This window comes from Theobroma cacao, chromosome 1 (genome assembly GCF_000208745.1).
Source record: "Theobroma cacao cultivar B97-61/B2 chromosome 1, Criollo_cocoa_genome_V2, whole genome shotgun sequence".
In the NCBI taxonomy this organism is placed as follows: Eukaryota; Viridiplantae; Streptophyta; class Magnoliopsida; order Malvales; family Malvaceae; genus Theobroma; species Theobroma cacao.
In genome coordinates, this window is record NC_030850.1 from 12,569,351 (window position 1) to 12,582,954 (window position 13,604).

A 13,604-nucleotide genomic window follows, 5' to 3' on the forward strand; every position below is an offset into this window, starting at 1 on the left:
ATTGTTTTGAGAATGAACAAAATTTAGCAATCTGTATGGGAGATGGAATGATGATATCTGGTGGAAGAATTGCAGCGAAAAAAGCCTATGATGTTGAGTGGTCTAAAAAATCTATGTCTGCTCCTTGTGGCAAGGCTCCAAATCACGTTAAGCCTTCATTCTCAAATGTTATAGCTAGTTTTCAGAAGAAGTTGGGAGATTTGCCTAAGGTGCAACCACCGAAGGAGGTGAATAAAATCGAAGAATAGAAGCAAGTCAATGTTTTCATCCCTAGAATCAATGATGAATGGTTGCAGAGGAGTACTATTGGATTTATTAAAATGGAAAATAATGTTCAAGGGCTAAAACAAAAATTGGCTAAAAAAGGAATAATGGTTTGGGTAAGAAAGGTGGGGTGGTGATCTTCTAAAATAGGGAAAAAATGGAAGTAATCACTGTTGATTATTTTGATTGTTTTATGGAATGGTTTAAAAGTTTGGTTCCTTACAGAAAAACATGATAAAGTGGAATTTTTCATTGGGGTTAACGTTGAAGAAATTCCATTGCACTTTTGGCATATGAACTTATTCCAAACCCTGGGTAATTGTTGGGGAGAATTAGTGAAGGTGGATTATGACACCTTGAATCAAAATAATTTTAGTCATGGTATGCTTCTTGTGAAAATTAAAAGTTTATGTTCGATCCTAGCATCGTTACAAATTCAAATTGGTCATGCAAAAGCTTAGACTGCGATTAACAATATTGGGGGTACTTCATATTAATATATTTGATGGGGGATGGAGGTCTGGCTAAGGGTAGAAATTCCAATCAGACCAAGAAAGGTGATGGAATGATGGCTTGTCTGGATCTTGGTAATTAATGTCCAGGTGGATAATTCTTTGAAATCTGAAGAATCTTTGGAGAAATTTAAGGATCCAAAATTATTTCAAATCTCAAAAGATGTTAATCTTGTGGCTAAACAGAACTGTGTTTTGGTCAAGGATATTTACTCACAAATAGCTAAGGGTTTAAAAATAAATGAAAGAGTTAAGGAGGACTCAAACATATTTATTGGCAGGGGCCGAGCCTCCAAAATATTTAAAATTTCTTTTATAGTATATAAAATTTAAAATTTTTTTAATATATTCTCTTAATGGCCCCTCAACAATTTTTTATTTAATAATTAATACAAATAAAGAATAAAAAAATCTCACATGCTTTACTCAATTTTAATTTTTTTTATTTTTTAATTTATATTATTATTTATATTTATATTTTTTAATACTATTTGCTCATATGTTATAAGTTTCTATAGATTTATTTTTTCAAATTTTTACGAATCATCAACTATATTCTTTTTTTTTTTGTTATATCATATGCAAGTTCCATCTTCTACTTGTCATGTGCATCTTTTTTCTGTTATTGGAATTTTATTTTTCATGATTTTAATCTTTAAAAATTATAAATTATTATATAATTCTCAAATATAACTTGTAGTATTACATTGTTGTTTAAAATTTTATCAATGTATGATTTTTTAATTAATCTGTTTATATAAGAAGAAATTATCTTACGTATATATTTTTTATATGCTTTACGTTTTATATTTAGTTGAAAAGAAATTATCTTAAATATATAGTCTTTAAACAATTTTAATTATATAAGAGGAAATTATTAATCTTGTATATTTTTTTAACTATTTATATTTTATGCATTATAGTTTTATATTTGTATTATAAGTTTAGATAGAAATAAAATAAGAATATTGGATATTGAATGCATTAATTTTTTTTTCAAGTTTGATTAAAATATGAGTAGGTTGAAAACATTTAGTAAATTTTTTTAAAAGAAAATATGCAAATCGTCCAAATGATTCTTCTACACTTAAACCATTACGTGTCAGTGCTTCAACTCATGAATAAAGTAATGTCAATCAAAATGTCTAACACTCGATTTTAAAGAAATGGATTTTTTCAGTATATAATTTTTAATTAATGAATTTGAATTCAAAAAATATAGTTGAGCACAACTTTTCTGAAAAATTATTGTAAGTCTTTTTTTCTTGATTTATATATTATATAAAATTATTTTCTATTATCAATCTTTTGATTATTGATTAAGTTCAATACATTAGTTTTTAAAAATTTTAACCTTTATTCGTCTATCTCTGGCCCCAACAAAAGTTAGCTAGCTCCGCCCTTGTTTATTGGTGTGAGGGCGTGTGTTCACAACAGTTATAAAAGTCCTCTAACTAATATTTCACATGAAAATAATTGCCACGTTTATGATCAAAATTTGCGCAAGGGAGCAGTTATTATGGATTCTCCCATTAAAAAGCCACAATCACATGTCCCTATTTCAAATATGTTATTTAAGGTGTTTGTTGATTGCGAGGGGCTTATGGATTAAAAAATAAGTTATTTGCAATTGGCATTAAAGGTAACAAGGTGAAAAGTCTGAAAGAAAAGGAGAATCCATTACACGGGGATTATTATGGGTTGGGAAAAATGTTTGAGGCTTTAGATATTACCCCATTGACCATTAATAACTCTCACATGTCAATTGAGGAAGAATTGCAATTAATTTCATAACACTTAGTGAATAATGGCAATTTTGACATGAGAAGTATAGCTAGATTAATAAAGGCAGAAAATGAAGGTTAGGGCAATAGGATGAAGGATGATGATAGTAATAGGATGGACGTTCATTGTTGTGTTATTGAATAATGTAGGGAAAGAGTGATGGTGAATAAGGATAACAGTGTGATAAAGAGAGGGAGGAAGAGGCCCAAAGGAAGGAAAAACTATGAGAATAGGCCAAAAATTCTAGATGGTGTTAAGGTGTTAAACAGTAGCACAAAATGGGGGGGAAATTCAGAAAGAAGTTTGGGTAGTAATATTTTGCCAAGGCAGGAACAAGAATGTTTACATGAAGTAGAGATAACTTGTTTAGTATCAGAAAAATTGGGGATCCATTTTGCTAATTCAAAAGATGATGTTGTGCAAACTGTAACCGCACTAAAGAAGGAGGAGTTGGGTATGGCTATCTCATGGAGCTTATCCAGAGTTCTAATATTTGTGTGATTAAGTATTTATGAATGCATTAACATGGAATGTTAAAAGGATGTGTAAGGGAGAAAATAAGAGATCCATTAGAGTTTTAAGTAGTAAAGTTAAACTGGATGTTGTATTCATATAGGAGACTAAATTAAAAAATTTAGTGCAAAATATTTATGAGTCAGTGTGGTGTAGTGATAAGGTCAAGGGTTTGAGTGTGGCATCGAATGGTTTGTCATGTAGGTTGATGATGATCTGGAATAAGTCTTTTTTTGATATGAAGGAGCATATATTGAATAAACATTTTATTATAGCGGTTGGACTTCTGCATGAGAAGCAAAAACGAGTTGGGTTTATGAATATCTATGCTCCGAATGATGAGGCTGAGAAGGCTCTTTTATGGGCTACCTTGTTTCAAATTATTCAAGCCAAGGATGTATGGTGGTGTGTGGGAGGTAACTTCAACACAACTAAGAATGAAGATGAAAAAATGGGTAGGTGTGATATCTCTATATTGGCCTCTGCTTTTGCAAATTTCATTCAAGATGCTTGCTTAGTGGATTTACCATTGTTGAGGGGTTATTATACTTGAAGTTGTTGAAGGGAAGTTGTTACTTTCTGCAGGGTTGATTGTTTCTTGATGGATGTTGATTGGTTGCATTCTTATAATGATATGGTATAGGAGTGCTTGGCTAGTTCCTTATCTAATCATAATCCAGTGTTATTAAATAGTAAGATTGTGATTAAGGCCCAATACCTTTTCATTTTTTTAACTAATAGTATGATGACAGTTCTTTTCAAGACTTAGTTAAACAAAATTTAAGGCCTTTGTTGCGGGATTGGAGTCTTAAAAGATATGAGATGATCAAGCAGAAAATTGATACCTTGGAAATTGAAATGCAAGAAATGTAGGAGGATTGGCAAAAAAATGCTAGTGATGTTGTAATTAGAGAATAAGTCTTGAAGAAATGAGCAAATTTATGGGAACTCTATAGATTTGAGGAATGAAAATGGAAATAGCAGTCTGTTGGCTCCATTAGTTTTTGATGATAATAAAACATTCCCATTTCATTTGTGTCTAACATTTCTATCTAAGTGTGCAGGACAAAAAGTCATATGGAAATAATAAATCAACCTCTCAAATGTGTATATCAAAAATCATGAAAATGAAGAAAAACGATTGATCAACAATAAGGAAGGTCTTTAGTTAAATAATGAAGAATGTTGATTGACTAAAATTTAAATTGGAGAAATGGTGGGCTGAAGAGTGTTGAGAAATAGAACCGACTTAGTCAACCAAGATGTGAGTTAGTCGACTAAATGCTTTCTGCCAAAATCTGGACTTCAAGACAGAACCAACCTAGTCGATCAAGAAATGAGTTAGTCGACTAAATGCTCTTTACCAGAATCTATGACCAGAAGACAAAACCAACTTAGTTGACCAAGAAGAAAGTTAGTCGACTAAGAGCTTTTTGTTTGCAATTTGAACCAACGCACTAGAAGACAGATTAACAGCTAGAACCAACTCTCAACTATTTTTCCAACGGCCATAAACTGCCAAACTGCCATCAGAGCTATTTCTCCAAGTATAAAAGGGTATTCCAACGGTTAGAAATCAGTTTTTGGAAGTTTTGAAAGAGATTTGAGTGATATAGATATGAAAAACCAGAAAATCTCCTTTGCACCTTTCTGCACTTAAACGCCAATATTTTGTATTTATATTCTGCACTCAACCTTATACCATTTAGTTCAACTTGTGAAAGGTTTTGGCTGAACTTGGTAAAGGCTATTGTAATGCTTGGTGAAAGCTTGTGAATTTCACCGCTTTTAGTGGATTGTTTGAAAAATCTTTGGTTGGATAATCAAGAGAGTGGATGTAGATCTTAGACCGAACCACTCTAAATTCTGCTGTCTTGTTTACTTTGCTTTTGTTTTATTTTCTTTCTTTCATTTATCTTGTATTTGTCTACATTTAGAGATAATTTTTGAAAGAGGCAAATTATGCTATTCACCTCCCTCTAGCACATATTATTGGGACTATTACAGTCTAGGACTAAATGGATTTATGAGGGTGATAGGAATACAAAATATGTTCATGTGATGGCGTTAGAGAGGAAACGAGTAAATCATTTGGAAAATATTATGGTGGACAATGTTGTTATGGAGGAACCAACTTTAATTAAAAAGCAAGTTATTAAATCACTTTCGAAACCTACTCTCACCTAGAATGACTATGAAAGTGGCGAATTTTCAATGTGGAATCAAGTCTGTAAATGAACAATCGGTGATTGAGTTGAAAACTCCTTTCTTGGAGTCTGAGGTATGGGAGGTTATTAAGGAGTGTGATCTGAACATTTTCAAGACTTAATGGAAGATTGTGAAAGATAAGGTAATGTGTTTTATCACTAATTTTTATGAAAGCCTTCATAAAAGAAAACACTATAGACATATATGTATATATATAATTTTAAAAAAATATCTATGTGTATTCTTATATATATATATACATGTATATAAAAGAATTATATGTATAATTAATTTGCACATATATTATTAATATATCATTTATATATATTATATTAACTATATACATTATACATAATATTTTTTATACATTCGAATATTTGGTTTATTAATTGGTGCATGATGTCCCTACCTAAAAAGTAGAATTTGAATTTTCCTTCTCCCAATTAAAGAAAACATAATATTATATATATGTATAAATAATTTATTAATATTATTAAATTATTAATAAATCTATCATTACTAAAGTTTATTATTAATAACTTATAAAAAAAAAGATAATTTTGTTGTCTTTGGGTGTTGATCTTGTGTGTAAAATGACGAACATTTCAAATCTTTACCGTTTATGCCAACCGTTCATGTTGCAAACATTTAAGTGCTCTTTCCCAAAACACTTCAGATCTTGCCTCCGCTCCTCTACCTCCAGCTCAATCCGTTTAACCCAGTGGAACTCCAACTAAAAAACTTCCTTTAGTGGAACTCTTGTGGGTATCCTTGAAAAATTATTGCCAAAACACATAGTTATAGACCAAACGCCAAAAGGAGCAAAGCTTAGAATTGCCTCACGGACTCATCAACCTAACTCCCTCTGTTCAAAATTGTTGAATTGGTAAAACCAATTTCCAAGTTTTCAACTTTTCTTTCATAAAAATTTTCAGTGGTTAATGTTTACTTTTAGTTTATTAATATTAATCTGAATATTGCCTTGAAAATGTGTTAAGTTTGCTAATGTATTAATATTAAAAATTTTCAACGATTGTTGTTGGAATTTCGAAGGTGTCCGAAGGACAGGTGGGGTCAGCAAAGAGTAGTAGGAAGGGCTGGGATGAGCAACCAGAGAAAGGTTAGGGGAACAAAAGGAGAAAGGTTCTTCTAGGAGTAAGCCTGATCTGCAAGTTATTTTGCAAACTTAGGTAACCACATTAACTTTCTTTAGTAGATTTCTATGCTTCATAAATTAATCATCAAAAGCCCAACGAAATGTTGAGGCTTATTTGAAGTCGATATAATGCTTTTAATTTCTGATCATCTAAAATATGCATTTGTTTGTTTGATTTGGATCCAAAGGATAATACTTGATATCTGTTTTAATGTTATGACTTCAATTTAGTATGGAAATTCTTCATTTTTTGCTTCAAAAATGACATCTTTGAATTTTTACCGTATGTTTGTTTTTTTAGTATTATGATCATACATTTGGGTTTTTTCATGGTTTTAAGATCTCTGTTCAAGGTTTTATATATTGATTTAAGCATGATAAAGGTTTTGGTTTGGTTTGATTGCTGGGTGATTTAAAAAATAGGGAGGACTTGGAGAAGCTTTTCTCTAAGACACAATATGTTAACTGGACATATATAATTTTTTTCTGATTTTAATTATTTGCGGTTTGATTATGTTATTGTACTGTTTGCATTTTTCTAAATTTTAATCTTGTATCTTAATATCTATTTTGATCTGCAATTATGCTTTAACATTCGATAGTAATTTAAAATGAATATTATTTGACTAATGTTGTGGAATTGACTTCTTCTATATCTAAAAAATGCCATAGTTTTGATGCTGTCATCCATTTTGCTGGCCTTAAGGCTGTTGGAAAGAGTGTTGCTAATCCCCATTGTTATTTTGACAATAATTTGATTGGAACCATCAATCTGTATGAGATCATGGCCAAATATGATTGTAAAATGGTATGAGAAATTCTTAGAATCCTTATTTTCTCTCTGTGAGTTCTCTTTGGCATAGCATTTAATAGTTGTACATGCAACTGCTACAAAGTTGATGATACATTGCTTTGATTCCAAGAAGTATCCATTGAGCTGCTTATTGATGTTTCAAAAGTTCTCATTTTTTTATTCTTTGACAAGGCCGTTTTTATCTCTAGGACTAGCACTTTTTCAATTATAACTATGTGGAAAACCAAAGAATCAAGTCAAAAATTATATATTTCTTTGTAGAGGTTCTTGAATATTTTGTTATATCATTATGTAGCAGAGGGTTAAAACTTTAGTTATGTTTAAATTCTGCATAAGTTACATTATTTTTATGCAAAGAAATGATAGTAGCTTCTCTTGTTCCACTTTTAATTCCACAATAGTTTTAAGTGGCCCATACCCTTCAGCTACTGCTAACACAAGATTATACTTTTTCTTTCTTTGGGAAAATAGATGGTATTTGCATCCTCTGCAACCATCTATGGCCAACTTAAAAAGATTTCATGCGTTGAGGATTTTGAGGACGCACAAAGGTGAACAAGAGTATGTCCTAAACTGTGTCATTTCTTACTTTGTAATAGTTACCCTTGTGTTAAGCTGGATAAACGCCCTAGATTTGTAATAATAGTAGTCTCTCTTGTCCCACTCTCAATTCCACAATAGTTTTAAGTGGCCCATATCCTTGTATCCCTTTTTGTTTGGTGGAGTCAACATTGTAATTCATCTCATGTGCCTTCTGAACATCAAGTATATATTTTTCCTTCATGTATATACATACAATATAAAGTTATTAGTAATGATTAAATTGATTTTTTTCCTAACAAGATTGCTCATTTATTGACAGATCCAAGACTACATCCATGTTATGGACTTAGCAGATGGTCATATTGCTGCACTTAGGAAGCTTTTTACTACACAGAATATAGGTAAACAATTTATATCATTACATCTTAACAAATTTACTTTCATATATTTACCAATATGAATTAGTAAATTTACAGGTTGTTTAAACTTTTTTTCTAGGTTGCGTTGCCTATAATCTTGGAATCAGCTATGGTACATCTGTGCATGAAATGGTTACTGCTTTTGAGAAAGTTTCTAGAAAGGTGAATGCTCTCTCTCTCTCTCTCTCCTTCCTATTTTTAAATTGCTGTTGCTGAAAATATTGCTGAAAATCCCAATTAAACTATGCTCAAGAAGGCTGGGAGATGCGACAGCTGTTTATGCTTCATTTAACAAAGCTCAAAAAGACGTTTTTTTTTTTTTTTTTTCTTTTCTTGATGGAAGTATATTTAGAATTCCCATCTCTTTTTAAAATTTTATTCATTATAGTATAAGATAGATAAAAAGCAAAAAAAAAGCATAAGATAAATTCTCTTTTATATAAACTTTATGTATATATATTTTAGGTTTTTTTTTTTTTGCTCAATATATATGTCTCAGGTTGTTTTAGCAAATAACCATCTATCTATGAGTAACGTATAATTCATAAGGTTTTTTTTTTCTTGTAGGAAATGTGTAATTCTACATTATCACAGAAGTATGGTGAAGATTCATTCTCTCAACTAGAATTCGATCTACATGCTTAAAATCTTAAAATCTTTTCTTTTATTGGACTTTGATATCCTTTTAGTATGGCATCCAATAGCACATTTAGTTTTATGATTATATTTGTTTGACATTTTTAGATATTGTGTATTTATGAGGATTTCTAATTGCATGAACTTGAATTCAAATTTTAGATTTTAAAGCGTCTTTTTTTTTTAATTTTGGGTGTCAATTGATAATTTATTATTGAAATTTTAGTTGGTAATTTTCGTTAGAAAGGCATTATCGACGGAATATTTCGTCGAAAATTACTAACGGAATTTTCAAGGAAATTTTTTATTGGAAAAGCATTTCCAACGAAAATTTTGTGGGAAATTTCCAACGGAATTCTGTTGGAAATGCTTCTCCAATGAAAAATCCATTGGAAATTTTCGACAAAATTGGTACAAGACAATCAACGGATTATGTACTTTTTCCAATAGAATTTTCCGTCGGAAATTTCCAATAGAAAGTATTTTCAATGATGCTTTTATTGACAAAATTTTCAACTAAATTTTTCGTTAGAAATCTATCGGAAAAAGGTGTTTCCAACAGAATTTTAACTTTTTCCAATGAAAACTTCCGTCGGAAAAAGCTTGTTTTTTGATAGTATATATCCATGAATAAAAAAAAGCCAGAGAAATATGTAGATGATTAGTACACTAAGGAGACATACTTGAAGACATACAAAGGTATGATAGATCCAATGCCAAGCAAGGATGAATGGAGTCAGACTAATTTGGATCTAGTTGAAGCACCAACTGTGTTTCGACCTCTAGAAAGGCTCAAAAAGGCTAGGAAAAAGGCACCAGATGAGCATAGGAATCCATACACAGTCTCAAGGGCAAATAGGCCAGTAAAATGTGGTAATTGCCATGAAAAAGGTCATAATGTTAAGGGTTGCAAGGCCAATGCGAGAGGGGAAACACCGTAATAGAGAAGAATGAGGAAAACTAAATGAGCAAACACAATTTGTAGTAGCAGCTACTGCTATTTCTCAAAACAGCACATCTCACCAACAACCAGTGCAAGGAGTTAGTTAGCGTTGATTAATTGATGCCTAGCTAATTCTAACCTTTTTTTTTTATAGAAGTTATGACTTTTGATAGTTTTATAGTGGTTTTGTCTCAGATAATTTTGCATTGGATAAGAAAGTGAGTTTTTTATATGTCCAAAGTGATATTGCTTACATAGGATAATGATAATATGCTTACCTAGCAACTATTAAGGTGAATTTTGTGTATATTTGATACTTTTTACATAATGTAAGATTTTATTTTGATAAATTGGTTATATGATGAATTTTTAAGGTATATTGAAGACCTAAGAATTGTTTAATCCAAGGTATTATTATGTTATGGCTTGCTTACCTTTGAAATGTTTTATTTTTTAAATTCAAGCCAAAACAATTTTGTGGGAATCTCCAGCAGCTATGTAACTGCATCACAATTTGCAATTTTTTTTATGTGCAAACACAAGTGGTGTTGTCCATTATGCCTGCTGGGAGTGTTTTTATCTTTCCAAAGTAAGCTTGCCTTCACTGTTGGGTTGCTTGTGTTACTTAGTTTGTATCACAAATTAACTCTCTGTGTCCTTGCTATATTACCATTATGGTTCTTTTGCCTCATTTTGTTGCTTGGTACATCATTGTTGTACTGCTTTCCTCTGCCCAGTGTTTTCTAATGTGTTTTTGCTGGGGCATTATGCTATGTATCCTAGTAGTTATTGATGCTTATACTGTTATGCTTCATGAATCTTTGCTCTGCAATGCGTTTACTGTTGGATATTATGCTGTTCTGCTTGAAACTCTGCTCTGCACTGTCCATCCTGTTGCTATGCTTGGTGCTTTATTCAACCCTACCCCTGCTCCATCCCACGTCAATCTAGCTCCTCGTTATTCTGCTCTTCCATTTGTTGTTATGTTGCATTACTGCTGCTATGGATGGTTGCTTTGCGTTTTTATCCAGCTATTACCATGTCACTATGCAGCTGGTTATTCTCCCAATACTTGTTTTCATTAGTTTAGTGCTAGTTTTTGTTTCTGTTGCATTATTCTTCCACTTTCTGTCATGATTATGTATTGCTAATTGTGTTCCAACACCCATGAGTGAACACTATATCTTTGTACATCTAATTATCATTAATACAATCTTTTCAATTGGTTGAGAAAAAAAATTGATGAGTAGCAAAGTTTAGAAACAAAAGATATTGAAACCACGAGTCCAAAGAACACCACAGCTAACTTTCTTTCCTGCCATGGGGCTTGTATGTGAGCTGTGCACTTCTGCCTCAACTGATCACAACCGATACTATTAAGTTTTAACCACAGAACACAAGGCTTAAGTTGCTCTTATTATATTGAAGCGTTCCTCATATTAAACAATTTGATCAAATTAATTTTTTACTCAACTTCCAAACCTTTTTTACAAAAATTTGGCCTCATCGTTCAACTTAAATCTAATTTAAAGTACCTGATCACATACTAAAAACGAATAATGAGAAGCAAGTCTAAAAAAGAATGATTAAGACCCATGGGATACTTTGTTCATTTAGCAAGTGAAGACAAATGGGATATTTAGTCATTGATGTTGAAAAGGTCAAGACCATATATATATGCGGTGAAGAATTTTGACAACAGTGATCGCCAACATTCATCTTCTTGGAGAAAAATTGTTTTTGAAGGATTCTCTGATTAGGATCAAGCATTAATTTTTTTTTTAATTAAACAAACAAAAAATAATAAAAAAGATTGAAACACAAAGGTTCTTGTTGTCTTTTTATAAAAAATTACCTGACAATTTAAGATCATTACTACTTTTGGGAAAAAAAGCAAAACACAAGATTTTATATGGTAAAAAAAATCATATGAGGGTGCTATGTGAGAAAAGACTATAGTACAAAAAGTCAATATGGAATTTATCCAGAAAAGCAAAAACAAATCCAAAACATACCTCAAAGGTTTACTTGAGTTGGGCTTGAATCTCTTTGGACCTATCTTAGAAACTAGGCCAAGTTTCCAGTGGGCTTCGATCCAGGTTGGGTCGAATTAGGCCTGTTGCTCCTCTCTGCCTTTTTTTCTATTTCTCTTATTTCTTTTTTTCAAAACGACACCGTTTAGGGTGCCTTATTTAAACCCTTAAAGCCCCTCTTCTCTTTCTTTCTCTACCATTTTTAGCCTCTCACAAAAACCTTCCCAAAACTTGAACTCTAGTGCCAAAACCCAAAATATGACCGTTGCCACCATAATCTTTGTCAGTCACTGCTAATTGTCGGCACCAAAAATTTCCCAAAAAATTCTTTTGACTCCTCTCTTTACTCTCTTTTCGTTTAATTTGAATAAAATCTTCAAAATATGTTCTTATTTTCCTAGAGCTACAAAAAACCGTCACTCATAAAAGCTTAAATCTTCCTTCAAAAATCCAAAATATCTCGACTTTGGTTTGTTTGCTCTAAGATTGTTTTGTGTTTGTTTTTATTTTTACAATTATTGTGGGTGCTTTTTTTTTTTGTGATTTTTCTTTCTCTTTTAACTTTTTTTGTTGGTTTCAGTGTTGTTAATTTTATTTTTTGAAAAATGGTTTCTTTGTTGTTATTATTTGTTGGAAAAAGAAAAAGAAAATTTGTTGATGAACCGGGTCACCTTCCCTAAAAAGGTTCACTTAATGTGAAAATTTTGAGTTTTGTAGTGATGAAAAAAAGTGGCATTTAGTGCGGTTGTAGGGCGACGGAAAGGCGACAATAGGAAGGTGATGGCTGCAAGTGGGTAGGGGTAGCTGTCCGTGGTACTTATAGTTGTCGACAACCCTTGCAAGTGGCACTTGCAGGGACGATTGCCTACAGCTATGTTGATTTGATTTTTATGAATTTTTTAAAAAATAAACTTCACATAGACTTTTAATTATATGATATTCTCTTACATATCATTTTAAAGTTTATATATAAAAAATTTTGTGTTTTAATTCTATTTTTATAAAAATAACAGTGTTAAATTTTCAGTTAAGTTTTTTGTCAAAAAAACAATAAGACTCTTATATTTAAAAGCCTTATATGCTTACTATAATATTCTTATGGTAAAAACTTTATATATTTACTATAAGATCCAAACTCAAATCCAATTTGATAATTACAAAAAGCTAATAACTTGAATTCGTTCAATTTAAACTTGAAGATTATTTAAATTCAAAATGACTCGAACACAAAATTACTTGAATATAAAACAATCATAAAAACCTTATTTTTACTTTAAATGAAATTCTGTAACTTGTGCCATCCATTTGTCTGCATCATCAAAATCCAAATTATTTACTAAATATATTTATATGTTTACAAAATTATTTACCAAATATGTTCATAAAAATCTAAATAATTTATTAAATATGTTTTTATGTTTACCAAAGTATTTACTAAATATGTCCACATCATTCATTTGGAATTTATATGTTTACTATCCATTCATTTTACTAAATATATTAATTTAATAATCCAATTTTGACTTTATTATTTATAATTAAATGTGCACTTGGTAAGCTTAAAAATTTACTTGCAAAATTTTTGAATTCTACCAACTAGAGAAAAATAATCTTTCTTTCTTGTTAGTTATTGGTTACTTTTAACTCATTATAACTTTACTTTTAATTTTTTATTTTTTATTTTAAATCTTAAAAAAATAAACAATAAATAGAAGTATCAAAAGTTACAATATAAGAGAGTGTAAAGGATCGGTTATATATTAATATAAGTTTTGGTT

At 30.8% G+C, this 13,604-nt stretch overlaps 1 long non-coding RNA gene across 2 annotated transcripts; it reads left to right on the forward strand.

Moving 5' to 3' along the window:
- LOC18612407 lies at window positions 5,855-9,022 on the forward strand. Of its 2 annotated transcripts, XR_001927465.1 has the most exons (6): window positions 5,915-6,168; window positions 6,336-6,472; window positions 7,724-7,813; window positions 8,115-8,196; window positions 8,294-8,376; window positions 8,782-8,938. It is a non-coding gene; the product is annotated as an uncharacterized LOC18612407 (long non-coding RNA). The 2 variants fall into 2 exon arrangements; XR_001927463.1 differs by lacking the exon at window positions 7,724-7,813 and having other exon boundaries at window positions 5,855-6,168; window positions 8,782-9,022.